The sequence below is a fragment of the Leptodactylus fuscus genome, chromosome 5, assembly GCF_031893055.1.
Source record: "Leptodactylus fuscus isolate aLepFus1 chromosome 5, aLepFus1.hap2, whole genome shotgun sequence".
Lineage (NCBI taxonomy): Eukaryota > Metazoa > Chordata > Amphibia > Anura > Leptodactylidae > Leptodactylus > Leptodactylus fuscus.
Genome location: NC_134269.1, coordinates 48,523,435 through 48,549,304, shown reverse-complemented (window position 1 = coordinate 48,549,304; position 25,870 = coordinate 48,523,435).

The window sequence follows — 25,870 nt, the reverse complement described above, 5'->3', positions numbered from 1 at the left end:
AAAGTCTTTGATAAAAGTGTCTGGTTATGTTGTAAATAGCATAACAAAGCGTCTTTATTTTACAGCCTACTGTTGTATGTGGGAAAACATTTAATAATAACGCTCAATAGTTTTAATAAGTATTGTTGGAGAAACACACAAGTGCTGTGAGATTTGCCTCCAGCTGAGCGCCTTTTCCACACTTGAAATCCAGGTGATTGCTTGGACAACATCTCACGTAGAAATTGAAAAGTAAAAATTGTGTTCTCCAGCTGACTCCAGCTAGGCGCAGCGTGGTTATTGGAGTACGGCTTTGATTAATAATGCTCCGAATGAACTGGAGAGACCTGAATGACTGCTGATTAATAAGAGAGTCTTTACAATACGGCTTTAACGGACTAATCCATCACTGGGTCTTCTGAGTTTCGGCCAACTGCAAATTAACCCCTCATACCACCATATCGAGCTTGTATCTAAGTCAACGTGTAGCTCTTTATTGGGCTCAACATGTTTTGGAATATGTGCATAGGGTGCATTAAGTGTATTCTGTACTTCTGTATCCATTTTCATACCAAGTCACATAAGGTTATTTCTTTTATTCCAGATTCCATAATTGTGAAGGAAAAATAAATTGTGATTGTAAGGGAATTGCTTGTTGTGCAATTCTCTAGTGCTGCTGCTGAAATAATGGAAGAAGAGAAAGACAGACAGTGAGCCCTAAACTTGACCCAGCCCCTGTCCCTACCTAATTGCCACAACTGGCCTAATGACAGAAGCAACTAGGCTGCAACCACTTCTCTGAAATAATTGTCACATACAACAAGGCAGGACAAAACAATACAGAAGAGGAGTCAGCAAACCAAGGGTCAAAGCCAGAGAGACAAAGCAGTACAAAATCGTAATCCAAAAGAGTAGTCACAAGGGAAGAGAAAGATCAGAGATCAGTAATACAATAGTAAGAAAAGTAGAAATTTAGTGAGGACAAAGTCACAGGACAGTCAAAATAGTCAGCAAACCTGTGTGAGCTGGTGACTTGTATATAGGAAGTCCAGGACCTGCCTCAGATTTGATTAGTAGACAGGCTGTCAATCACACAGGCAAGGCTAAAATTTATTATTTGATGAACAGAGAGAAACAAGGTGCAGGACATGGGCGTGGTGGAAAATTAATTACATAGGTGAGGGAATAGGACAGACAGAGCATCAAAAAACTCTAAGCAAAGAATCAAACTGAACATGCAGAACAAACTGAAGCAGAACCTGCGTCTGGGAGTCATGATAGGACAGGGTTTGACCATGTACAGTCCATGGAATGAACCTGCATGGTATAGCTATACACACGGCCTTCCACAGTAGTGTAGTACTCTGTAAGTAGGAGTGTTAGCATGCCATTTCAGCAGTTCAGGTTTGGCAGTGTTGGAAATCCTCCATTCCTTCCTCAGAAGTGCAGATGATGCAAATAACTACCTCCAATGCCTCTTATTGATTGCTGATAGCTATGTTTATCTGCAGGAAACCTAGCTGACATATTTTGTTAAAGCACATTATTATTATTATTGATGATAATAATAATAATATTTTATTTTTATAATGCCAACATATTCTGAGGCACTTTAGAAATCATAGGTATAGTACGGACAAAATAAATCAATACAAGAGGTAGCAGGCGCGGCATAGAAGATAGCATTGCTTATACAGTGGTCCAGCTGTTACTCAAATCCACCACATTACTCAAAAATTATGCTCAAGGGACAGTCCAAGAGACTTTGCCTAAGGACAATTGCTTAAAGGGATTCTCTCAACGCAACCCATATATCGACCCAGACCTGCAGATAAATAGGCTAGAGCTACCTGAAGCTAAAAGGTGCTTTCCCCTTGCCCAGAGATTGGCATTTTTGAAAATAAAACTGTGGCAACATAGGTTTTAGAAATTGCAGCATTTCTGCTCCACATATTTTTCTGTAATATGTGGATGGGATTTCCTAGAACCCCATCCACTTTGCAGTGACTGTAAAACATTGTGATTTATGTCACTTGGGGCCTCGGCTTTAAAGACTTCTTGTTTGTGCATTGAATGCATGCTTAGCTATGGTTTTGAAGAAAAACTCTGTCCGTAAGAGAATCTTTTTGCAAATGACATCCCATTACTATTGTATTGCTGAATTGTATGCGAGTAAAGTAGTGATTTTGACCTGCACTAACAATACTACATCACAGTCATTGTACTCGGGCCATGTCGGCAAGCGGGGCAAGTTTCACTACACAATGAAGATCATGTATTATTTATATTGAATAGTGAATATATAATAAAACTAAAATACAAAGGTGTACTTCTTTATTCCTCTTTCAGCCCACATGAAATACAAATGCAAGCTAAAAGCTGAATTATATGTACAGTATATGGTGCCATTGCAAGTACAACTCTTTCCAAGAAAAAACAAGGACTCACACGGGTTCATCAACAGTAACAAAAAAAACACAGCAGCAAGGCATAAAATACAGGTGGTGGATTCTATTCTTGCTAGAAGTGTCTGCTGGTGTCCACATGGATGCTTCCAAGAACATCAGTGCCGGCTGCTTACAATTGGTGATATTGTTCTTCACCAAGGATTATCTGCCTATGTCAATATATTCCCAGCCGGTATCAATTTAGTCACAGTTACGAGATCCTTAGTAATGTGGACGCCTACAGAACTGAACACAATCACCACTGTCACAAATAGTCCGATGCAAAATAGTCCGTTGCATGTGGCCATTTTACGCAACAGCTGCATAAAAGTCATTTACAATACGTTGATCTCCAGCATCTACACAGGTGCTTCTTTGTTGTATTGCATAGAGCTAAAAAGAAGATATGGATAATAAAAGCGTGTTATATGATTTAGGTAAAAAAAAAAAATTCAATAGGTATAGTAACTAGAGATGAGCGAATACCGTTCGATCGAGTAGTTATTCGATTGAATATTAGGGTATTCAACATATTTGATTCCGAACGAATATGACGCAGTAAAAGCATTAAAAATTAGTATGCTCTCCCACCTTCCCTGGCACTTTTTTTGCACCAATAACTGTGCAGGGGAGGTGGCACAGGAAGCAGGAAGACATAGGCATAAAAAAAAAACTAGGAAAAAATCATTGGCTGGCGAAATCAGGTAACCTCTGATGTATAAGAATAGTGTCAGCCATATTTGCCTCAGATGCAGTTTGGAAATAGTTAGGGTAAGACATTGTGTTGAGAGAGAGAAAGATTGTAGCTTCTGCTAGGCAGGAAAACAGTAATCAACAGCTCTTTTCAGAGCAACACTGCAGGAACAGTGTACTATACACTGAACCTGCCAAAGATGCTTCAGGGTAGCATCAAGGGACAAGGACGTGGACGTGGAAATCCAGCTGGGGATCCAGACCACAGTCCAGCTACTGGAGAGGGGCAGCCAGCAGTGCCCCTCATCATTAGCACATGGGGACAGGGACGAGGACAGGGACAGGGACATGGACGTGGAAATCCAGCTGAGGATTCAGTCCACTGTCCAGCTACTGGAGAGGGGCAGCCAGCAGTGCTCCTCGTCATCAGCACACAGGGACGTGGACGTGGAAATCGAGCTGGGGAGCCAGGCCGCAGTAGCTCAAGTGCGGATCCAATTAGCTGCTGGAGAGGGGCAGCCAGCAGTGCCACAACATCAAGCAGGGTGCAGGGTACCCCACTGACGAGGCCCGAGCACTAGGATTATATGCTAGGGTGGATAGCAGATATTGTGGACCCGCAACCAACATGTCCCATCATCAGTACTGACGAGACACAGTTCCATGTGTCTGTGCCAGCACACAAGTTCCTCATCCTCCTCCTCGTCCTCCTCCAACACCACCACTTCACTGTAAATAAATAGTTAAAAAAGACCATTAATGTTTTAGGGCTCACCCCAAGGGCCTGAAAATTAATGTTTTAGGGCTCACCCCAAGGGCCAAAAACTAAAACTCTGCTGGTTAAAGGCTCAATTCACCCATAGAGCCTAAAACACTGCTGGTGCAAGGCTCTACTCACCCCAAGAGCCAAAAAGTAAAACACTGAATGGCCAGAAAAGTTATTTTTGGAGGTCTGACCACATCACTCACACACACACACACACACACACACAATGACAGTTAAGGGTGGGGGCTGTTGGATTTCCCATTGCCTATGCCATATGTGGTTGTCATGGGCATGATTTAAAGGGGTGCATGCTAATGTTTCTTTAGCTTTAAATTTGTGTTTCTGTCCATACTATTGTGGAGGAAAGGTTTCCAAGTATATTTCCACTTTCCATATTGAGTTTGGAGTGTGTAGTTGACAGCCTGTGATAGTAGAGTAATCCTGTGACTTGGGCTTGTTAGATGCCCCCAGGCATGCTTCCCCTGCTGTCCCAGTTGCATTCCAGAGGTGTTGGCATCATTTCCTGGGGTGTCATAGTGGACTTGGTGACTCTCCTTAGTCGAATTGTGGTTTCCCCTGAAACAAGCATTTTTGCATAGTCGAATATTGAGGAGCTACTCGAAATGAATATCGAATATTTCACTACTCACTCATCTCTAATAGTAACCCTATAAATATCTGTTCTTGCACTTGCTCTTAGGAGCCATAATACTCACACAGAGGTCACATATTATATTTCCGTATACTGATAGGTAGCGGGACAGCAGAGTACTAGAGGATCTGCTGATAAGTCTTGTTCTGAAACTTCAGTGACAGTGGCGTGACTAAAGTCTTGTGGGCCCCGATGCAATGTTTTGTCTGGGACCTGCTACCTCATCCTTGCAGAAAATTCTTGATAGTGATGGTTACAGGTACTAAGGAGTTTAATCATCCATCTTAGTGTGGTTAGGGGAATCTGTGGATCTCCTTGGTTTATGGGTTAGATGGAAGCTACAATCTCAGTATTGATGCCAGTGCTTATGAGAACCCTAAGGCTCCTGGGCCCTGGTGCAACTGCATCCTCTGCACCCCCTCAGGTTACGCCCTTGATCAGTGGGACCCAAAAGATAAGCAGAAGACAACTCCATTCAAGGCTAGAGTTTTCCTTATGGTTGGTTTTACAAGTTATCTACAGTACAAAAACTTATTCATACTATGTCCAGAATGAACAACTTAGTTGTCAAATTCTGTATACAACTTACATAAAAATATTCTGCCATATTCCATCAGACATCGCATGAATACAATACAAAAGGGAGAAACACCATGTGGCAATATAGTGTAGTATTTAAAACACTAGGTGAAGTAGGTAATTGTCGTGATGGCCTCTTACCTCCGGGTGTTGTGATAAGTCACAACACAATAAAAGCGTAGAATAATAAAACCAAGTATAGGTGGCAGACAGTGGCGTAACTAGGAATGGCGGGGCCCCGTGGCGAACTTTTGACATGGGGCCCCCCCCCATCCCAACTGACGCTGAAGACCTCGACCGACCCCCTCCTCCGCACTCTATTATGTCCCTTACTGGCCCCTGCACACAGTATTAACCCCAATAGTGGCCCCTGCACACAGTATTAACCCCAATAGTGGCCCCTGATCACAGTATTAACCCCTATAGTGGCCCCTGCACACAGTATTAACCCCTATAGTGGCCCCTGCACACAGTATTAACCCCTATAGTGGCCCCTGCACACAGTATTAACCCCATAGTGGCCCCTGCACACAGTATTAAATCCAATAGTGTCCCTCTGTGGACACCCATAAACAATTATTATACTCTGGGGTCTTTTCAGACCCCAGAGTATAATAATCGGAGACCCGGGGAATAAAGACATAAAAAAAACAACCCACTGTTGCTTCTTACCTGTTCCCCGGCTCCTGTGCTGTGCTGTCCTCCTCTCGCGTCCTTCTTTAATGACGTCGGACGTCACATGACCCGGGAAGCATGCCGGGTTCATGTGACGTCAGAGACGTCAGACAACAGTAGGACGGAGGCCTGGCAGGATCGCGGAGAGGTAAGTAACAGTGTTTGTTATGTTCCATTACCTCTCCCGATCCGCCGGTCATTATACTCGGGGGTCTGCAAAGACCCCCGAGTATAATGATAGCCCCTGTGGGGCCCGCGGTGTCACTTGCCGATCCCGGCCCAGCCAGGATCGGCAAGTGAATAGGGCCCGTAACTGCCTATTTTAAAAAAACCGCAGCGGTAGCGGCTGTCACCGGGCCCCCTAATGGCCCGGGCCCTGTGGCAGCTGCTACTGCTGCTACCACGGTAGTTACGCCCCTGGTGGCAGCAGCTTCCCCTTGAGGCTAACCGTGAGTTGCGTAATTGAAAATGCAAAAAGCAATCCGAGTACTGGACCAGTCGGGTGGGGAGGATCCAGGGTGAAGCGCGTATAAATCCAAAGGGAGTCTATCTCAAAGCTTCTTCAATTACTTTATTACGTAACAGTTACTACGCGTTTCGGCAACTCAGCGCAGAGGCTACCAGACAATTTTTAATTGCATTTGAGAAAGGGCCCAGCCTGAAAAGCATAGCTCCTGTTACGTAATAAAGTAATTGAAGAATCTCTGAGAAAGACCCCCATTGGATTTGTGCGTGCTTCACCCTGGATCCTTCCCACGCGACTGGTCCAGTACTCTGATTGCTTTTTGCATCATATTATGACTATCAGCAATGCTTGTATGGGACAATACTTTGTAATATGATGTCCTACGAAAGCATGGTATGGTGGCACATGAACCATAAGGACTCTGTGCGCCCTGTTGCAGCTCCTTGTACGCATGGCCTAATAGTGCCCTCATTTTTTCTTTAGCTTGCAATAATTTCACAGTAATTTTCCAGGAACTGTCTATTTTTATCCCAGGCCATCAGGGCAGGACTACAAAGCAATCACTACAGCATTGATTTTACGGGGTAATGTTGCTCTGCACTACCAGGAACATGATTTCTCAGGAGACAAAACTTGTCATTGTAAAATATGAAGAACTCCCCCCCAAAGTGCCAATAATAATCTCCGACACAACCTTAGATGGATTTTGTCTCAAATGTTTGACAAGAAAAGCACAAAGGGGTCAGAAGTAATGAAAATTTGAGAAATGTAATTTATAGCAGTATTAGAAGTTACTAACTGCGACCATATAGAGAGAATAAGTCTATAGTGATAGAGGAGAGTAAAGATTTCCAAATTCTCTAGCGAATTCATAAAATGGGTTGGATGTGTCGGAAGCAAGTCCCCCTAGCTGAAAAGCAAGATACAGATATTAAAAACACCTTATTGGAAGCAAGTCATATTGGACCTTGTCCTATTGAATTTCCCTCCAATTAGGTCTTATTCACACGTCCGTATTTCACATACCTGTGACATCCACATTTTTCCCAGATGCCATGCATGTCTTTTCAATTCAATATGTTTATTCTGATATCAATGGAAGCCATTCCTTCCTTTTACAGATCACACCAATGAAAGTCTATGGGTTTGTGAAAAAAATTGGATGACTGCTGGTTGTCATCCGTATTTCACAGATCCAGAGACATACAAAGTATAGAAAATGAAAAACAAAAATCAGTTAGAATGACCTAATTTTTATCCTCACCATATCATAACCTTATTTCAGCTGTGTATGACTGCATAGTGTGATCATACCCTTAAAAAATAGCTCACATTGCTGAGTTGATGCTAAAATACTGACTGTGAGCTTCAAATCAAGAGGATTTATTAGGACCTGGGTGTCATGTTCTAAGGCCAGGGCTCACGTGGTGTAATCCTATTTGCACACTGCAGAAAATATAATTGAGTATAAGCTAACCCGAATATAAGCCTAGGCCCCTAATTTTACCACAAAACTGGGAAAACTTATTGACTCGAGTATAAACATGGGGGGGGGGAGGGGGGGAATGCAGCAGGAAAATTTCAAGAATTAAAATAGATACCAATAAACTTACATTAAAGGGGCTCTATCACTGGGAAAAGTCATTTTTAACTAATCACATCCTTGCATAGCCTTTAGAAAGTCTATTCCACACTTACCTTTAGTATGTAGATTGCCTCAGTGGTTTCTGAATAATTCTGTTTTTATTCATATGCTAATTAGTCTGTTGCACAATACATCGTGCACTCCTCTCCTGTTGTTTCCTATGGGAGGCTGCTGCTGCTGATGACTCGCTCCCTGTTTGCACACACACATATAGGAGATAATAGAAGAGAGGAGGCTGCTGGGAACTTCCTGTGCTGGCTGGAAGCTCATTAGCATATGAATAAAGACTGACTTATTCAGACACCACTGAGGCAATCTACATACTAAAGGTAGATGTGAAATAGAATTTCTAAAGCCTATGCAAGGATGTGATTAGTTAAAAATGACTTTTCCCAGTGATAGAGCCCCTTTAACTGAGACATCAGTAGTAGTTTTTGGGTGCAGTAGATGCTGACTGCTGGGGAAGGGGAGGGGGTGTTTTGGTTGTCTGCAGGGGTGGATCCAGCGCCGCACCTCTAATGGGGGCGGCAGCCCAAGCAATTTTTTATTCTCTTTTTTTAAAACTTTTTTTTCTTTTTTCTTTGAACCAGCGCAGGAGAGCTGCCTCTCTCCGTGCGCTGGCTCAGACGTCTATGTATCAGCGTAGGCAGCATCATCACGCCGCCTACGCTGATACGTCTGATGTCTGCCGAGAGAAGAGACTCGAGGCAGCAGCAGCAGCGCAATCGGTAAGTATAATAACATTTTTTTTGTTTTATTTACCAACCTCCCCGGACCTGATCACTGTTGCCCCTACTTCCCCTTGTACTATAGGCCACAGAGGCCGGCAGTGAATAGGCCCGGGCCAGGCTGCGATCCCACTGCCGCTATTATTATACTCGGGGGTCTTTTCAGACCCCCGAGTATAATAATCGGAGCCCCAGGGGAGGTGAGGGAACATAATAAGCAATGTTACTTACCTCTCCGGGATCCAATGTTAATCCTAGCTGACTTTGGGCCTAATGCCCAGACATCACGTGTTCTGGTATATTACCATATAGGCCCAAAGCCTGTGCTAGCAGTACCATATAGGCCCGAAGCCTGCTAGGATTAAAGGGATTATACCACTAAAGCAACATTTTTTCTAATTACCACGTCGGACTAGCCTTAAGAAAGGCTATTCGTCTCTTACCTTTAGACGTGGTCTCCGCGGCGCCGTTCCTTAGAAATTTTAGTTCCTTAGAAAGTTTTGACCGGTATGCAAATGAGTTCTCTGCAGCAATGAGGGCGGGCTCCAACACTCAAACTGCGATGGGAACGTCCACACTGCTGCCCGAGAGCTCACTCCAGTGCCGCCTTCATCTTCCGCTGCAACCTCACCTCTTCTGTCTGTCCAACTTCCGATGTCTGCGCAATACTCCTGTATTAAGGCTATTCCGACGTGGTAATTAGAAAAAATGTTGCTTTAGTGGTAGAATCCCTTTAAAGAATCCAGCGCACTGTCGGCTTTCCAGCGGTATATAGAACTGCCTTTGCCCAAACCCATGAATGGTCCTCTTTAACATCGGATCCCGGAGAGGTGAGTAACAGTGTTTATTATGTTCTCTCATCTCCCTTGGGGCTCCGATTATTATACTCGAGGGTCTGAAAAGACCCCTGAGTATAATAATAGAGCTTGAAGGGTGCACTGTGGCCACTGTAACCTCTATTATGCCCCACAGTCAGTCTATTATGCCACTGTGGGGCATAATATAGGCTGCATGGGCCACTGTGGGATATATATATAGGGGTTGGGTGCGTGGAGAAGTGAGGAGTCAAAGATGTCTGTGTTTCAAACATTACAGAGTCAAGTCACAGCTGAAAGAAGTGGTCATGGCGGTCCAAAGGGAAGTGACGGGAAATGTGGGAAGACGTCTCCTGTGAGTATTACTGCATTGTATTTATTGTAATGTCAGAATGTAATGGCAGAAAATATGAATCGCATTTGAAAAACGCATTTTTAGGGCTAATTTTTTCAAAAAATCCTGTGGGAGGACCCCGAGACCCCCCCGCTCCCCTGGGGGTAAGTAGGGCCCGCCAAAGTCAATTGCCCAGTGTCCCGCAAAGCCTGGATCCGCCACTGGTTGTCTGTCTGCCCCTTCCCTGAGCTTGAGGACTGGGTTTTTTTCCCCCCACCTTGGAATTCAGCCTGGCTCAATATAGGGCATCTGCAGTGCTCCTATTAACCCCTTCCCGATAGAATAGGAGCACTGCAGATACTCTATATTCAGCCTGGCTGTAGTAAGGCTTAATTCCAAGTGAGGCCAAAAAACCCCCCAGTCCTCAAGCCTAGGGAAGGGGCAATCAGACAACCAAAACGCCACCTCCCCTTCCCCAGCACCTACTGCACCCAAAACCCCAACCTCCCATCAACATCCATCTAGTATTTATCCCCTATCCTATGGATAGGGGATAAATACATGAAAAATCACTCTTACTATTATTTTCAAACTGCAGAAGCGTACTTTCGGTACTTCTGCTAGCCAGCCAGTATAGTGGTCTTCGACTGGAGACCGCACAGGAAGCAGACACACATTGGGTGCGGGCCTGAGCTTACGGCGTGTAATGGGGTGGTGGTGGGGGGTGAGGTCTGGAGAGCAAGGGAGCACGGAGGCCCGCTGCTGACTGTCTGTGGCTGCTGGAGCAGCGCTGCAGCTGATAGGTAAGTGGTGAAGCAGCGCTGTTTCCCAGGCAGCTCTGGTTGGACCCTGACTCGAGTATAAGCCGAGGAGGACTTTTTCAGCACAAAAACTGTGCTGAAAAAGCACACTTATACTTGAGTATATACCGTATGTTCAGTTTTTGGAAAAGGCAGAATGTAATTTATACTGGTGGTTTCCCTATAGGTATAATTGAAGCAGAAATTCTGCAGACATTCTGTGAAAAGCGTTGAGGGAATATTATCCTGGGGGCACATGGGCGCAACCATTTTGGGGAGGAACACTGGTCCCTGGTACAAGATCTGGTATTGAAGGCTCCCAGGCTTATCTGGTGTTAACTTCTATTATAGTCTGCTCTATGCATCCTGTAATAGAAGTGCTGGTAATTTGCAAAACAGCAATGCAATGAGATTAAAGACCCCTAAGTGGTCTAATAATTAGAGGTTTTTTGTTTTTTTAAAAGCAGAATTAAAAGTTTCAATCACCCCCTTTCTATAGAACATATATAAAAGTATAAAAATACTGTGAAACACATAAACATTAACTATCCCTGTGTCTGGAAAAAAAATTTTTTGCAAAGTTTTGGATTTTTGTTAAAATGTAAATAAAACTATATAAATTTACAGAATGTTATTAAAACGTACAATACCAGTGGCATATTATTTTGGCTGCACAGTGAATACCATACAAATGATGTCTGTAAGAAAGTCACACAAATGCATTTTTTCTCCACCCCATTCTGAATTTTTCCAGCTTTCCAGTACATTGTACAGAATAATAAATTGTACCATGATGAAGAACAATTTGTCCTGCAAACATTAAGTCTTCATATGGCTCTGTGAATGGAAAAATAAGAATTATGGGGTTTGCAAGGCGACGGGTCTGAAATAAAAATTATTATTATAAAATGGATCAGCAAGACCGAACCATACAAACTGGAAGTCATGTAATGGATAATAGTGCTTTCATGTAAGTAGACAGTGGCGTAACTACTATAGAGGCAGCGGAGGCGGCTGCTACAGGGCCTGGGCCATTAGGGGGCCCGGTGACAGCCGCTAGCGCTGCATTTTTTTTTTATAATAGGCTGTTACGGGCCCTATTCACTTGCCGATCCTGGCTGGGCCGAGATAAGTGACAGACCCCTGAGTATAATGATCGGCGGACCGGGAGAGGTAAGGGAACATAACAAACAGTGTTACTTACCTCTCCACGATCCTGCCAGGCCTCCTTCCTGACGTCCTTTCTGACGTCTCTGATGTCACATGAACCCGGCGTACGTCCCGGGTCATGTGACGTCTGACGTCATTTCAGAAGGACGGCAGCGGAGAAGACAGCGTAGGAGCCGGGGGACAGCTAAGTAACAGTATTTTTTTATGTTTTTATTCCCCGGGGTCTCCGATTATTATACTCTGGGGTCTGAAAAGACTCCACAGTATAATAATTGTTTATGGGTGTCCACTATGGGGTATAGTACTGTGTGCAGGGAGCATTATGGGGGATAATACTGTGTGCAGGGGCCAGTAAGGGACATAATACTGTGTGCAGGGGCCACTATGGGGGATAATACTGTGTGCAGGGGCCACTATGGGGGATAATACTGTGTGCAGGGACCACTATGGGGGATAATACTGTGTGCAGGGGCGACTATGGGGGATAATACTGTGTGCAGTGGCCACTATGGGGAATAATACTGTATGCAGGGGCCACTATGGGCATAATACTGTATGCAGGGGCCACTATGGGGCATAATACTGTGTGCAGGGGCCACTATTGGGCATAATACTGTGTGCAGGGACCACTATGGGGGATAATACTGTGTGCAGGGACCACTATGGGGGATAATACTGTGTGCAGGGACCACTATGGGGGATAATACTGTGTGCAGTGGACACTATTGGGGATAATACTGTGTGCAGGGGCCACTATGGGGGATAATACTTTGTGCAGGGGCCAGTAAGGGACATAATACTGTGTGCAGGGACCACTATGGGGGATAATACTGTGTGCAGGGGCCACTAAGGGACATAATACTGTGTGCAGGGGCCACTAAGGGACATAATAGAGTGCGGAGGAGGGGGCCGGTCGAGTTCTTCGACGTCGGTTGGGGGGGGGGCATGTCAAAAGTTCGCCACGGGGCCCCGCCATTCCTGGTTACGCCACTGGATAGATATAGTTGTACCCTGGTTGCTATAATGTGATTTATATTCATATTACATTGTTAATATTCTGACATCTCTATCCATTAGTATGGTTTTGTCATGCTGATCCGGTTTATATAACAATATTTTTTATACTATTTGTGGTTTCCAAAAGATGAATTTATATATTTGTAAATTGCTTTTTCTGTGTCTTTTCTTCATAGGGAGTCTTGTCTGTACAAATATAGCGATATGTTTTTCTGTACAATATTTGCTATGAGTTTGCATTTTCCTATACTATAAGTACCCCCCGCGTGCCTACTGCTTGTTTACCCTGATGAACGGAGCATGTCCTATAGGAACCGCAAATTATATATTCATCTCAAAGCGCGATATATTAATACATTTTCTGTTTGCCTGGCGTCTTGGACTAAATGAATAGAGAGTAGTTCTTAAGCAATGGAGCATCAACATGACACTTTGATAAATTCCGGATGTGCTTGAGCTCAGAAGAAAGGTATAATGAAATGTGCCAATTAAGTTTTACCATTTGCAACTATTTTCTTGGCCCATAATAGAGTCTGCACCTGGTGATCGGGTCTCATTCAAAATCAGTTCCGTAATATTTGGGCAATCAATGAGAGGAGTGAAATGAATTTCACTTTTCATTTGTCCTAAAATGCTCCTTGACAGATTTGTATGGAACAATAAGACGGATAATAGCACCTTCCAATCCCTTCCTTCATGATTATCCCTCCATCAATGGACGAATCAGACAATCACCGAGCCAGAGAGTAGACACCGGGGCATTCATTTATTTATAGCATGTTACAATGGGACGGCCTGCAATCTTTTCGTATCTTCATGGCGTATTCTCTATGAACTTTTCTCATTAATTGGGTGTTTTTCTGCCAGAGAAGCTGTAACTGTCTTTAGAGTATAAAAGAAAGATTTGGATATGTAGATGCGAGATTATTGGAGACACAGTCTTCTAAGTCGAGATACAAATTACATCCTCGGGGATGTTTTACAGTCACACTCAGAAATACATGCTTTGCTTTTTAAGCGAATGTATGGTCTGTTGCATCCAACAACTGCTGGAGAAAGGGAAATTGGCGAGGCGACAGTCAATTATCCGTAAGAAATTATTTGCATGACTTGCGATAAAAACAACTATAATTCTAACACCCAATTGTCAATGGATTTGCAGATCCACCAATAAACATTTATATATTGTGGCAATCTATGTTTGAAGTTGGCCACTTAAACCTATGCTTGAAACTACGGATTTGTCCACCCTAATAGGGAGCCTGCACACGGAGTTTACACTCGCTCATTCTGAACGTAAAACTGGTTCAGAGTGAGCGGCGTAAAAAAACAGATCCCATTGACTTGAATGGGTGCCGGCATACACGCCTATCACATTGAAAGCAATAGGTAAAAAAGCCTCCCATTGATTTCAATGGGGAGCGCGCATATGCCGGCACCCATTCAAGTCAATGGGGTCTGTTTTTTACGCCGCTCACTCTGAACGAGTTTTACGTTCAGAACAAGCGGAGCGTAAACTCCGTGTGCAGGCTCCCTTAGCTTGAATTTGGTTAAAGGCCCACTCTACCAAAAAGTTTTAGTGGGGGAATTTATTAACCCATCTACACTGATTTTCTGGTACAGATGTGTTATTGGGACACATATTAGGTGCACACCTCTTCTTGCACCAAAGTTGTGCCATATTCCTTGATCTTTGGGTGCCAAGTGAAGGGATGACTTGATCTGACAATTTTGTCATAACTCAAGAGAGATCAGATCTTCTAGATCAGGGGTGCCCAATACGTTGATCGCGATCTACCGGTCGATCGCAAAGGACGTATGGGTCGATGGTGGGATGCAGCCAGGGATCCCCGTGTCTGCTTGTTCACAGTGTAGGATGAGAGTCGACTCTCAGCGTGCGCTGTGAACAAGCACTCTGGACACTTGCAGGCAGCAGCAGCTCCAGGGGATGACGCGCTCCCCGCTCTTAGGGATGGAGGGAGCCAGGGTGCTGCTTGTTCACAGCGCAGGCTGAGAGTCATCTCTGGACACTGGCAGGCGGAGCTGCCGCAGCCCCAGCCTGCCAGTGTCCAGAGATAACTCTCAGCCTGCGCTGTGAACAAGCAGACACCGGGGATCCCTGGGCGGCCACAGAACGCCGCTGTCTCCTGCTCTCACGCTCCACGCGACCCCGTCCACATGCCCGTCCCCGCCCATGCCCACAGACATGCCCCGCCCATGGGCCCACCCCGGCCCCGCCCACAAGAAGTGGGTAGTAGATCTTTTGCCTTGGTCAGTTTATAAAGTAGCTCACATGCTGAAAAAGTGTGAGCACCCCTGTTCTAGATCATCAATTTCAATCAGTTTTGAGTATTTCTAGTGGATAAAAATCAGTCCATGATCATGTGATATACAGTCCAAGGTAACGTGATATACAGTCCATGGTCATGTGTTGAACACAGGTGCACAGCTCGTTATAGTCACAGCACAGTAATCAGACATCTGCCTGGTAACGAGTTATGTAGCTATGTGTCCATCACATGACCATGGACTGTATATCACATTACCTTGGACTGTATATCACATTACCTTGGACTGTATATCACATTACCTTGGACTGTATATCACATGATCATGGACTATGTACTGATTTTTATCCCCTGGGAGTAAGCAGAATGAATGAAAACAAGCAGAAATCTAGAAAAAAATACCTCAATATTGATCTGAAAGTGTCTTTAAGAGGCTGTGAACCTCTTGATAAGTCAGGTGCACCTCTTACCAGTCTGAGACTTTATTAATACTGCCGTAGGAAATGCCAGTCTTAATAAATTACCTGCTACATTGTAGTCTGGTAGTACAACGCATACTGATACAAAGCGAATGAGACACTCACGGGTAAGAAGTTAATATTTTCCTGTAAGGTTGAATTTTATGGTTTAAAAGACTTGAATAGAAATCAGGGACTTCCAACTGGTATGTGAATTGTCAGACTACTGATCACATGACCAGTGACCATGTCACCATTTGGACAAAGTGAGTTAATGCATCACTCACTTTATATTAGACTTAGGCATAGTTACTATGACCAGGGTCATGTCAGTGTTCCAGTGTGTACGAGGTTTAATTGCCTCATATAAACACTGTTTTTTACCGGATCAGAGGTGTGATAGATTTTTATCCTATCACTCAATTTGCATTAGTACGCCATGTACTCCTAGAATGGGGCTTCAAGGACTGCAATTTTCAGGAAGCCAGTTCAATACAAAATAGCAACAAGCTTCTAATACCAACACAAACACTTGGTGGAAACAAATAGACACACAGGGTAGATATCTCATGACAAAGTATGATAAAATGATGTTGTTCTGAAAAGGTAGTTATCTCGTTACCAACAAATCTGGTTATATCAGTTTAGGTAAGGAATGATAATGCTGTTCTATATACAGCATTCAATTGTGGCAAGAAAACAGTGATATACCAACATGTAAAATCAGATCCACGTAGAAGGGCAGTTGAGATCCCTATGTATGGACGTTTATATATGGTTCTGTATAATGTGAACCTTTGATATGGCTGTGTGCAGAAGCCTATGCTATATAAATAATGCATGAAACTTCATTTCAACCAGAAGTAATGGACACCATAATGACTTATTGACCACAATGACATCAACCATGTCACATCAGTCCAGTATACCCTTTAGCTTTGTCGCTCTAGTCAGAGACAGCCTCTTAAGTCTTTTACCTTGGATCTTAGAGATACAATCATGTTCAATCCTCAGTATCCTTAGCCTCATACGTGACATCTTCTTCAGCTCAAGAGAAACCTACTAGACCCCTTCTTATAACAACAGTGTCCTTAAGACTCCTTACTTGATAGAGTGCGCCATTTTGAAGCAATTTCTCTTCTTTTTATGTCTCTATTGATTAGATCAATCAGCTATAACATAAAAAAATCTCACTTTACGGACAGGTAAAGTGAATGCCACTGATTATCTTGTGACAATGGGTCCTATCTAGGTATAGGATATAATAGGCAGCAAGTGAACAGCCAGTTCTTGAAGTGTTGGAAGATGAAAAAATAGACAAGCGTAAGGATCTGAATGACTTTGACAAGAGTAAAATTTAGATGGTTAGGTGTCTGGGTCAGAACATTTCCAAAACAGCAGGTCATATGCGATGTTCTTGATATAGAGTGGTTAGTACTTACCATAAGTGGTCCCACAAAAGACAACCTGTGGAAAGCAAAAGGGTCATAGGTGCCCTATGCTGACTAATACAGTTAAAGGGGTTTCCTAAGAGTTACATATAATTGACATATCATATCAGAGTGACATCAGATCTATCAATCAATGGTCTATTTACAGTTCCCTCCCAATTAAGTGAATGGGGCTGAGCTGCAATACCAAACACAGCCCCTATGCAATATCTGGTTAGTCGTCTTACATTGGGACAGAAACTTCGAACTAGAATTTTGAAGCAGTTCTAGCACACATTGACCCAGACACTGGCATAGCGCTATGGCGTGTCTCAGTGCAACTTGACAAATATGGTTCATCGGCTAAAGGAAGTGTGACTTAAAAGTCCAAAAAATCCACCACTTGCCGTTCCTATCCTGGATAAATGTGGCTCAACAAAATGGGTGGAGTACTCCTTTCCTTCCTTCCTCTAACCCTTCATCTCTAGCCATACTGATTCCTGATCAAGTGAAAATTCCCGAAACATTGCGCATTATTTCCTGATATGGCACATTATTATTGAGCACTCAAGTTTGTTACTTATTGGATGTGTCCACTAAAATAACCTAACTAGGATAATGCTGAATCAACTCTTTTTCATTTTATGTAGATTGTTAGCCCCATATAGGGATCACAATGTACATTTTCTTCCCTATCAAAATGTCTTTGACGAATGGGAGGAAATCTATGCAAACACGGGGAGAACATACAAACTCCTTGCAGATGTTGTTCCTGGTTGGATTTAAACCCAGGACTCCAGTGCTGCAAGACTGCCGTGCTAACCACTGAGCCACCGTGTTGCCATTATTCTGAACCAACTCTGTAGTGCTTCCTATTCTTTTACATACCAGGGGTGAAAGATTAACCAAAGGGGGAAAGGTCCCTTCAAATGGCTGAATCTCTGGTTATATATCACATTAAAAATGGTTGTGGTATCATAGGAAAGCTGAGTACTATAGTTATAAAAGAATTAGAGATATATACTAGTTAAAAACACAGGAATGTGATTTTATATGCAGTACTGCTACATATTAAGTTCAAATTCCCAGCTGTGTTTTTAACTAGTGATATCTCGAATTCTTTTATAGGTAGTACTTCAATCTTGGTAGCATATGAAAGCTAATCTCAGCTTTTTATGATACCATTACCATTTCTAGGTGGTAGAAAACCGGAGTTATATCTCTGCATATTCACAATCCAAATGTGTATGGACTTTCCCTAGAAACAGCTCAGTTAGTGGGATACTAAGGAGAATGCTGCAGCCTGTTTTCTATTAAAAAGAGGGTTAGATAGGTTAATAATGTATAATAATTAGAGATGAGCGAACACTAAAATGTTCGAGGTTCGAAATTCGATTCGAACAGCCGCTCACTGTTCGAGTGTTCGAATGGGTTTCGAACCCCATTATAGTCTATGGGGAACATAAACTCGTTAAGGGGGAAACCCAAATCCGTGTCTGGAGGGTCACCAAGTCCACTATGACACCCCAGGAAATGATGCCAACACCCTGGAATGACACTGGGACAGCAGGGGAAGCATGTCTGGGGGCATAAAAGTCACTTTATTTCATGGAAATCCCTGTCAGTTTGCGATTTTCGCAAGCTAACTTTTCCCCATAGAAATGCATTGGCCAGTGCTGATTGGCCAGAGTACGGAACTCGACCAATCAGCGCTGGCTCTGCTGGAGGAGGCGGAGTCTAAGATCGCTCCACACCAATCTCCATTCAGGTCCGACCTTAGACTCCGCCTCCTCCGGCAGAGCCAGCGCTGATTGGCCGAAGGCTTGCCAATGCATTCCTATGCGAATGCAGAGACTTAGCAGTGCTGAGCCAGTTCTGCTCAACTACACATCTGATGCACACTCGGCACTGCTACATCAGATGTAGCAATCTGATGTAGCAGAGCTGAGGGTGCACTAGAACCCCTGTGCAAACTCAGTTCACGCTAATAGAATGCATTGGCCAGCGCTGATTGGCCAATGCATTCTATTAGCCCGATGAAGTAGAGCTGAATTTGTGTGCTAAGCACACACATTCAGCTCTACTTCATCGGGCTAATAGAATGCATTGGCCAGCGCTGATTGGCCAGAGTACGGAACTCGACCAATCAGCGCTGGCTCTGCTGGAGGAGGCGGAGTCTAAGATCGCTCCACACCAGTCTCCATTCAGGTCCGACCTTAGACTCCACCTCCTCCAGCAGAGCCAGCGCTGATTGGCCGAATTCCGTACTCTGGCCAGTCAGTGCTGGCCAATGCATTCTGTTGGCGTGATGAAGCAGTGCTGAATGTGTGTGTTTAGCTCAACTACACCGGTGGAGTAGTTGAGCTAAGCACACAGATTCAGCTCTGCTTCAATCAGCGCTGGCCAATGCATTCTATTAGCTTGATGAAGCAGAGTGTGCACAAGGGTTCAAGCGCACCCTCGGCTCTGATGTAGCAGAGCCGAGGGTGCACAAGGGTTCAAGTGCACCCTCGGCTCTGATGTAGCAGAGCCGAGGGTGCACAAGGGTTCAAGCGCACCCTCGGCTCTGATGTAGCAGAGCCGAGGCTGCACAAGGGTTCAAGCGCACCCTCGGCTCTGATGTAGCAGAGCCGAGGGTGCACAAGGGTTCAAGCGCACCCTCGGCTCTGATGTAGCAGAGCCGAGGCTGCACAAGGGTTCAAGCGCACCCTCGGCTCTGATGTAGCAGAGCCGAGGGTGCACAAGGGTTCAAGTGCACCCTCGGCTCTGCTACATCAGAGCCGAGGGTGCGCTTGAACCCTTGTGCAGCCTCGGCTCTGCTACATCAGAGCCGAGGGTGCACTTGAACCCTTGTGCACACTCTGCTTCATCAAGCTAATAGAATGCATTGGCCAGCGCTGATTGAAGCAGAGCTGAATCTGTGTGCTTAGCTCAACTACTCCACCGGTGTAGTTGAGCTAAACACACACATTCAGCACTGCTTCATCACGCCAACAGAATGCATTGGCCAGCACTGATTGGCCAGAGTACGGAATTCGGCCAATCAGCGCTGGCTCTGCTGGAGGAGGCGGAGTCTAAGGTCGGACCTGAATGGAGACTGGTGTGGAGCGATCTTAGACTCCGCCTCCTCCAGCAGAGCCAGCGCTGATTGGTCGAGTTCCGTGCTCTGGCCAATCAGCGCTGGCCAATGCATTCTATTAGCCCGATGAAGTAGAGCTGAATGTGTGTGCTTAGCACACACATTCAGCTCTACTTCATCGGGCTAATAGAATGCATTGGCCAATCAGTGCTGGCCAATGCATTCTATTAGCGTGAACTGAGTTTGCACAGGGGTTCTAGTGCACCCTCGGCTCTGATGTAGCAGAGCCGAGGGTGCACAAAGGTTCAAGCGCACCCTCGGCTCTGATGTAGCAGAGCCGAGGGTGCACAAGGGTTCAAGTGCACCCTCGGCTCTGCTACATCAGAGCCGAGGGTGCGCTTGAACCCTTGTGCACCCTCGGCTCTGCTACATCAGAGCCGAGGGTGCGCTTGAACCCTTGTGCACACTCTGCTTCATCAAGCTAATAGAATGCATTGGCCAGCGCTGATTGAAGCAGAGCTGAATCTGTGTGCTTAGCTCAACTACTCCACCGGTGTAGTTGAGCTAAACACACACATTCAGCACTGCTTCATCACGCCAACAGAATGCATTGGCCAGCACTGATTGGCCAGAGTACGGAATTCGGCCAATCAGCGCTGGCTCTGCTGGAGGAGGCGGAGTCTAAGGTCGGACCTGAATGGAGACTGGTGTGGAGCGATCTTAGACTCCGCCTCCTCCAGCAGAGCCAGCGCTGATTGGTCGAGTTCCGTGCTCTGGCCAATCAGCGCTGGCCAATGCATTCTATTAGCCCGATGAAGTAGAGCTGAATGTGTGTGCTTAGCACACACATTCAGCTCTACTTCATCGGGCTAATAGAATGCATTGGCCAATCAGTGCTGGCCAATGCATTCTATTAGCGTGAACTGAGTTTGCACAGGGGTTCTAGTGCACCCTCGGCTCTGATGTAGCAGAGCCGAGGGTGCACAAAGGTTCAAGCGCACCCTCGGCTCTGATGTAGCAGAGCCGAGGGTGCACAAGGGTTCAAGTGCACCCTCGGCTCTGCTACATCAGAGCCGAGGGTGCGCTTGAACCCTTGTGCACCCTCGGCTCTGCTACATCAGAGCTGGCCAATGCATTCTATTAGCGTGAACTGAGTTTGCACAGGGGTTCTAGTGCACCCTCGGCTCTGCTACATCAGATTGCTACATCTGATGTAGCAGTGCCGAGTGTGCATCAGATGTGTAGTTGAGCAGAACTGGCTTAGCACTGCTAAGTCTCTGCATTCGCATAGGAATGCATTGGCCAGCCTTCGGCCAATCAGCGCTGGCTCTGCCGGAGGAGGCGGAGTCTAAGGTCGGACCTGAATGGAGACTGGTGTGGAGCGATCTTAGACTCCGCCTCCTCCAGCAGAGCCAGCACTGATTGGCCGAATTCCGTACTCTGGCCAATCAGCACTGGCTAATGCATTGTATTGGCGTGATGAAGCAGTGCTGAATGTGTGTGCTTAGCACACACATTCAGCTCTACTTCATCGGGCTAATAGAATGCATTGGCCAATCAGCGCTGGCCAATGCATTCTATTAGCTTGATGAAGCAGAGTGTGCACAAGGGTTCAAGGGCACCCTCGGCTCTGATGTAGCAGAGCCGAGGGTGCACAAAGGTTCAAGCGCACCCTCGGCTCTGATGTAGCAGAGCCGAGGGTGCACAAGGGTTCAAGTGCACCCTCGGCTCTGCTACATCAGAGACGAGGGTGCGCTTGAACCCTTGTGCACACTCTGCTTCATCAAGCTAATAGAATGCATTGGCCAGCGCTGATTGAAGCAGAGCTGAATCTGTGTGCTTAGCTCAACTACTCCACCGGTGTAGTTGAGCTAAACACACACATTCAGCACTGCTTCATCACGCCAATAGAATGCATTGGCCAGCACTGATTGGCCAGAGTACGGAATTCGGCCAATCAGCGCTGGCCAATGCATCCCTATGGGAAAAAGTTTATCTCACAAAAATCACAATTACACACCCGATAGAGCCCCAAAAAGTTATTTTTAATAACATTCCCCCCTAAATAAAGGTTATCCCTAGCTATCCCTGCCTGTACAGCTATCCCTGTCTCATAGTCACAAAGTTCACATTCTCATATGACCCGGATTTGAAATCCACTATTCGTCTAAAATGGAGGTCACCTGATTTCGGCAGCCAATGACTTTTTCCAATTTTTTTCAATGCCCCCGGTGTCGTAGTTCCTGTCCCACCTCCCCTGCGCTGTTATTGGTGCAAAAAAGGCGCCAGGGAAGGTGGGAGGGGAATCGAATTTTGGCGCACTTTACCACGCGGTGTTCGATTCGATTCGAACATGGCGAACACTGTTCGCTCATCTCTAATAATAATAATAAAAAAAAATCGGCAACAACTCCCCTTCCTGACACAATAACATTAAAAAAAAGAAAATAGGAGTGGGATTTTAAACTCATTTTTGGATAGGAAAAAAAGGGGTCAAAGGCACATAGTAAATGTGGTTCATAGCCGGTGTGCCACACACATTTTTGTGTAAAAGAAATCAGAATTGTGGTCCATTTAGTTTAGTAAATCTGACAAAATTACCCAGACTTACTATGTGGGATGTGCCAAGACAGCGGCCAAAAATGTGCCTCAACTCCATGGCATATCTCACCACTTTATTGAACAATGTGTGAAGCAGGGCAGGAATCAAGGTTGGCCAAGGCAGGGATACCAAATCTGTCAGAAAATAGAACATTTACAATGTTAGGGTATGTTCACGCAGAGTTTTTTGGCAGCAGCATTCTGTTGCGGCTAGCCGCGCTGTATGTTCACATGTAGAATCCATTTCCTGCCATGTGAACATATCCTTACTGACATTTTTATGTAGAATACATTTGTGAAATGCAGAATAAAGCTGACCAGTAAGGCTAAATTGACACGGGGGGGGCGGAGGGGCGAATTTTGGCACTGAGAATGACGCGGGGAGCCACGTCACTCTCAGCTCAAAACCCGCCTGCCATGACTGTTGCGGTCACGGCTTCCTCCCCCTTCCCCCCGGAGTCAGCTCAAATGAATGGGCCAACTCCGGAGGTTGCTGCCGCCAAGCGGACACTGCGGCTTATCAGGCCGCAAATCCGTCTGAAGAAAGGGCAGCTCGCTTCTTTTTTCCGTGAGCAGCAGCATGCCGCTCATGGAAAAAAGTAGCCTGGCGGTCTCCATAGACCACAGTTGTGAGGGGGCGGATTATGACATGGATTACGCTCCATAATCCGTCCCTTCTGTGCCGTGTGAACGGGCCCTAAATAAACGCTGTGTGGCTTCATGTACTGTACTGTGCTTACTCAGGTTTATCTTATGTTATTATTAGTTTAATGCATAGAAACCATTAAAAGTGAACAAGGACATCTTGAAAGACCTTTTCACATCACTGTACACGATATAATAGATGGAATTTAATACAGAAGCTGATAATGCATTGAATTTATTATACTCAAGGCTAGACTGGCGTTCCATAGTACAGCACTATTTATGTAAATCTATGAGGTTATAATAATTATCTATACAGTATACACGGCTCGGGAGAATGCGTTGCTATGCAGTAAGAGCAGAACGATCTTGTGCTATTTTCTGCTGACGGTATTCACAAAAGGTCAATGGAGGTCTCCTGTACTTATAAAATGTTTATGCCGACACATCTCAATGTAAAAGAACTGTTATATATTTATTCTGCTAAAATGATATATAAATGCAATAGAAAGCTCCGTGTCCCAAATTATGAAGAATTGTAAATTTATAGATACACATTTCTTTCTTAATCTACTATCATATCATGTGTATTAGTCCCAAATAAAATAGCAAACACAAATTCTGTATGATATATTCACACATAGCAGATTGGTTTCAGACACCTTTACATAGATTTCATTATACGGCACATGGACCACCAAGGGTGTAGTGTATCTATTGAGAATATTGAGAAGTGTTACACCCCTTAAAACTTGAGCACACTTCAGATTAAGGCTACATTCACTACCATGTTAATTTCTAAGCCACGAAAAACACATTAATGGGTTTATTTCAGTGGTCATTTAGCATCTATTATGCATGTCCGTCTCTAACAGCGAAGTGTCATCCGTTTGCATCTAAAATGCATAAAATGATGAATTGGTGAATATCTTTTTTTTTTATCCCACCTACTGATCCATTTTAACAGCTGTTACTGGGATGTAAATAAATTTTGACAGGCTTGGATGCACTGACTTCAGTGAGGGCCATGGAGCCATTAATATTACTACCTGAGTTGGACTATAGAAAGACGCCCCACCAAAAAAAAACCTGCCCCCTTTATCTGTCCCCAGTTTAATTGCCCCCTTCATCTGCCTTCAGTTTAATTGCTACCTACATCTTCCCCTAGTTCCCTCCTCTTGCTCATACATGCTGTCTCTTCTCTCCTCCTTATCTTCCATCAGTCTCCATTCCCAGCAGCTTCCTCTTTTTGTGTAACACCACACTGTCTTGTAGTATACAGAATAGCTCCGCCACACAAAATCCTGATCACATGGTCATGACGTTACCAAAGATCCTTTAGCCCACTAGGATTTAGTATCTACCTATCTGGGACAGTTGGGAGCAATGGAAAAATGGCATAAAATTCCAGCATCAAATAGCAAAAAATTGATACAGAAATTTTATGCCAATTGTTCCATATTCATTGCCTCTTGGTCCAAGATTTACTCCGTGCATCATTATTTCATGGTTCATACTCTATGTGTTTTGGTTATAGCGGTGATTTGTTTGCACTTTTGCTGCAAGTTGGGAAATGAACTATGGCCTAGGAATATGAGGACGTGCATCACGTCAGATAAAGTTACCTGCAGAGCGATGTACCTGATGGGACGCACTCAGACCAGTGCTCCTCCATGCCGCCTCTCCCGATAGTGCCGCCTGAGGCGGCAGCCTCAGTTTGCCTCATTAGAGGTGCAGCCCTGTCTTTAGGCTAAGTCCCCACATAGCAATCCGCAGTAAAAAAAAACACTGCAGAAAAGACCATAGCTAATATAAATCGTTTTTTTTCTGCAGTGCTTTTGAAAGAAAGTCCAGAGAGGAGGAATACTCTTATTATAACTATATGGAAAAGACAGCGTTACCGTAGGTATAATTGACATACAACAGTTTTTGAAATTTCAGCTTTTCTGCTATGGATTTTTTTCTGCAATGCGGGGATGGCATTATCCATAATCCCATCCACTTTGCAGGTTATTTAAAATTCTGCGGTTTTTGCTGCAGCTTTTCCACCGTGGCCAAAACACTGCATTTTCAGAATCTGGGGCCCCGGCCTTAGGCCCATAATATTACTTTAAAGTAAGCCATATGGTGAGTGTAAGAAAAAGTGTAACGTATCAAATAAGATGTGAGATGTAGGATATTAATCATATTTGGATAACATAAAAGGAAAATTAATTGCTGGAAAGTAATAAATAATTTAGACGCGCCTGTAATAAGTCAGCTATAAAATATTCACCACCCTCGATCCATTAGTTATACAGTTCAATGGTGTTATTACATTCTTACTGCTTATGTTTGCTACAATCCATTACTAATATGACATCCGCTGATAAATGTCTCACCGCACACAATTCATTTCAGTTAACGTAGAAGTTTCTGATTTCTTTTATAGAGAAATTCAGATAAAAATTTGCTGGCTTCATACTGACAAATCGTTTTTTATGGCAAGTGGTAAAGGTTTCATAAGGACAATTTAATTGAACAAAAAAATGTTGTATGACTCTATCTATATCAGGCCTGGTTCACATCTGTGTTCGGTAATCTCTTCGGGGAGTCCACATGGC